Raw genomic sequence first — 4,346 nt, 5'->3', positions numbered from 1 at the left:
GTCTCCACCCATCATATTCTTCACACCAAATTTGAGAAATAAATCTCTTTTCTCAAGTTTAAACTCTCTCTCCCTCTTAGCCTACCTTTTCTCTTCTCCCTATTAGTTATTATTTATTCAAGGTGCGTGTATTTGTAGATCTTTAATAATTGTTTTGCAAGTATAGTATCATGTTTTTAGGAAAATATTTTGGAGAAATACATGTTTTATGAGTTTTATTATGAACTGCATCTGTTTTATATAACATGTTTGAATGTTTATAAATTTTATTTATAACTTTGAATTATGTCTTTTATTTAGTATATTTATAAAGTTTGATCTTTGAATTTATATTCAAATATTTAGAAGGAGTTTGATCTTTTGATTCATGTTTAAATATTTTAAAAGGAGTGTTTTTGAACTATTATTATTTTCAAAGGTTAACCTTGAGCAAGTTATTTTATTTATGCCTTTATATGGCTAAGTTTTAAGAATTATTATTCTTTTTAAAGGAGGATTATTTCAGAAGGATTTTTATTAGATATATGATCTTTTATGATCACAATTATAAAGAGGCCACGGCTTGTTATTTATTAGCAAGAACGGTAGCTATTATATTATTTACCCATGTACTTTTTGTATAAGTCATGTGGACAAGGTAGTTCCCCTCGTAATAGACTCAGTAAGGAATACTAAACTTGGGGGGTGTGCACACTTTAGGCAAGGTACTAGGCAAGGAAAAAGGATTTTTATCAAGGTTATATACTTTATGTTATACAAGTATTATCAAGTATCCAGAAAGGTTTTTTTTGAAATTAAATATTTCAAGAGTTTAATTAAATAAAGTGTTTAATATTCCACATATACATGTACTCAGTATTTTTACTAACACGCGTTATGTTTTGTTTTGTTTTATGGCTTTGTCCCTGTGATGACCCTTTTTGTGAGCAGAATTTACAGGTTGATATGATGCATACTTCATATGGGGGACTAGTGAGGAATCATAATTAGTCAATGATTGTTATTTTATTTTATTTTGTATTGTTATATAGTTATTGTACAATAAAGTTTATATTAATAAAGAGAAGTTATTTAAGTTATTTCCGCTGCATTAGTTTAAAGTTCAGTTAGTAGTTAGTATTAAAGCATTTAACGTTATCACGTGATACTCTCAAGTTTCTCAAGGAGTTTTATATTAAAATGAGTTTTCCAAAAGAGAGAAATTTGGGGGTGTTACATCTTCTCTTTATAAATATAAACTTTATTGTACAATTATAGAACAATGGAAATAAAGAAAATAAAATAACAACTCCTTGACTAATTATGATTCCTCACTAGCTGCTCCATATGAAGTATGCATCAATTAACCTGTAAATTCTGCTCACCAAAAGGGTCATCACAGGGACAAAGCCATAAAACAAAACAAAACAAAAGCGTGTCAGTAAAAATACTGAGTACATGTATTTGCAGAATATTAAATACGTTATTTAATTAATCCTGTGAAATATATAATTTCGAAAAATCTTTCTGAATACTTGATAATACTTGTATAATATAAAGTATATAACTTTGATAAAAATCCTTTTTCCTTGCCTAGGTACCTTGCCTAAAGTGTGCACACCCCCCAAGTTTAGTATTCCTTACCGAGTCTATTACGAGGGGAACTACCTTGTCCACATAACTTATACAAAAAGTACATGGGTAAATAATATAATAGCTACCGTTCTTGCTAATAAATAACAAGTCGTGGCCTTTTTATAATTGCGATCATAAAAGATCATATATCTAATAAGAATCCTTGTGAAATAATCCTCCTTTAAAAAAGAATAATAATTCTTATATAAAACTTTAGCCATATAAAAACATAAATAAAATAACTTGCTCAAGGGTTAAACCTTTGAAAAATAATAATAGTTAAAAAACAATCTTTTTTAAATATTTAAATATGAATCAAAAGATCAAACTCCTTCTAAAATATTTGAATATAAATTCTGAATGAATCCAAGCCAGTTGCATCCTCAGCTACTTGTAAATATATAATCGTTTTGGAAATCCATAAATTACAATAAAATGTAAATATACTAGTTTTTTTTCCCGGACGATGCCTCGAGTCAATAACAATAAATAAGTATGTTATCAATTTTTTATTTCATATTTTATTTTGCTACTTTTCGTATTTTTTGTCCATTGAGAAATTGACAAATTCACGTCACAACGTTATAAGTACAACACTCCTTTTAAACAATGAACTAATTTTAGGCTATGTTATTTATCTATTTATGTAAAGATATATATTTTAATTTATAGGTGTATATTATGAGTATTAGTTCAATTTAATTTCATTGGATAATTGAGGTTTTTACGATACTACGGTGAATAATATAGTATAGGATTTGATCCCGAGACCTGAAGTACAGGTACCAAAGTTTTAACCACTAGACTAAGTTGTATTTGGTGTTATCATCATAAAGTATTATATTGATAAATGAAATTTTTTCTTACCCAGGGCATAGCGCGGGACTACTAAGTACTAACTAGTTGAAATTGAAAAGGGAGTGAAGAGAAAACCCCAAAAGTAGCAACATAGAATTATAAACGCTCATGGCTCATCAAGTAAGCAGAATCGCAAGAGCAAGAGCAAAAGGGAGAGGAAAAGGAAGGGATCACCACGATCACCGATCGACGTGAGGTTGAAGAAAAAGCAGTCTTCCACCGTAGATTGGTCTTCATCACCGGAATCCTTTCGAATATTCTACAGACTTTTTGGTTCTGAACAAAACAAGGCATTTTCGCTTACAATACCATCTAATCTACTCAAGCCATTCAACCAGGTAGACGTCTCATACTACCATGCTCACCATCACTTTCATGCTACCACCTACAACAACGACTCCAACCATCTCAACTTATACCCAGATTACCTCTCAACTCTCAGCGGCTTTCCAGACGGTATATCCATCGACAATGCCGCTGTTGTTAGCTCCATTCTCTACTCCATGTATTTAGGGGATGTAGGGGAATTGAATAAGGTTTATGGGGTTTATGGTAAAGGTAAGCTTATGGAAGAAGATGACACCAGCACTTTTATCTACTAGTCTTACATGCACGCAATGCGTGCGAACGCGTGATAACAAATAAAGTAGAAAAAATAAGATTAATTGGATAGAAAAACTATCTTTACATTTTATTTTCACAAAAAACTAATGTCGAGTTTAAATGTCCTACTTTCCCCCCTTTTTTTCGTTCAATGAAATAGTTAGTTATCCTCTTTCTTTCTTTTTACTTTTTTTTCCTTTTTCTATTTTTTGGTGTCCCCCATGTGTTGCCTTATCTAATAGAGATTTTATGGATAGACGTGGTTTGGTTTTTGCTTTTGATTGGCAAAACATGGAGATCTTTGAGGGCTATATTGTTGGGATGGAGCTTGAGAATATCGATTTCATTTCTGCCTTAAAAAGTCGTTATACTTTTTTACACTTTCTTTCATATATGGGGGATCTCTTCTGTTTGCTATGGTCTACTCATACCCCTGAATATCATAGTAAATACTCATTCCACCACTTCACATTCTTAAGGATTATCAAGGACTCTAAAGAGTCTAAACCTGGTTATGGCTCTATCACTGCCCATGTCGTCGGTTGTTTTCAGGATATTTTGATGGCCATTATGAATGTTTTGATGCTTTGCTTGTCTAACTTCTGGTTAAGTATTCTATTAGCAATCCTTACTCTTATATAGCATTGCTTTGTACTTCATTCTTCCTAAGTTTTACCACTATATATAATATATGCACTGCACTATTCTTTTCGAGGGTGTGCATTATTGCGTTTGTGAGCGTTCATAATTCGATGTTGCTTATTATGTGATCTTTGTAGATTATTTTGACGGGCTTATAAGTTGCAACAAAGATTGAACAAAGGGTAAGTTTTGTCATAATCTTGTTAGAATTCAGGTTTCAAATCTAGAAACTAAGCTCCAACAAGATTGAACAAAGGACTCTAAACCTGGTTATGGTTCTATCACTGCCCAAGTCTGTCAGTTGTTTTCAGGATATTGTCGATGGCCAGTATGACTGTTATGATGCTTTACTTGTCTAATTTCTGGTTAGTATTCTATTAGCAAACTCATTGTTCAAGGTTACACTTTGGGTTCTTTTCCTGCTTAAGTACTCATATTTAGTACTAGTAACAACCTAAATAGTTCAGTAATCAGTAGTATCTAAACTTACAGACGAAACCTAACCATAACCATTGTAATCAGCTATCTACAACTACATTTACACTGAGAGAACTATAATTTTGATCAAGAAAAGAAATGTCAGTAGGTTAATCAGTGCAAGAAAATCAAGGGCGAAATTCTTAAGTAGG

Source organism: Beta vulgaris, chromosome 4 (genome assembly GCF_026745355.1).
Source record: "Beta vulgaris subsp. vulgaris cultivar EL10 chromosome 4, EL10.2, whole genome shotgun sequence".
NCBI lineage: Eukaryota > Viridiplantae > Streptophyta > Magnoliopsida > Caryophyllales > Amaranthaceae > Beta > Beta vulgaris.
The sequence above is the reverse complement of the archived record's forward strand: the minus strand, read 5'-3'. Positions refer to the sequence as shown.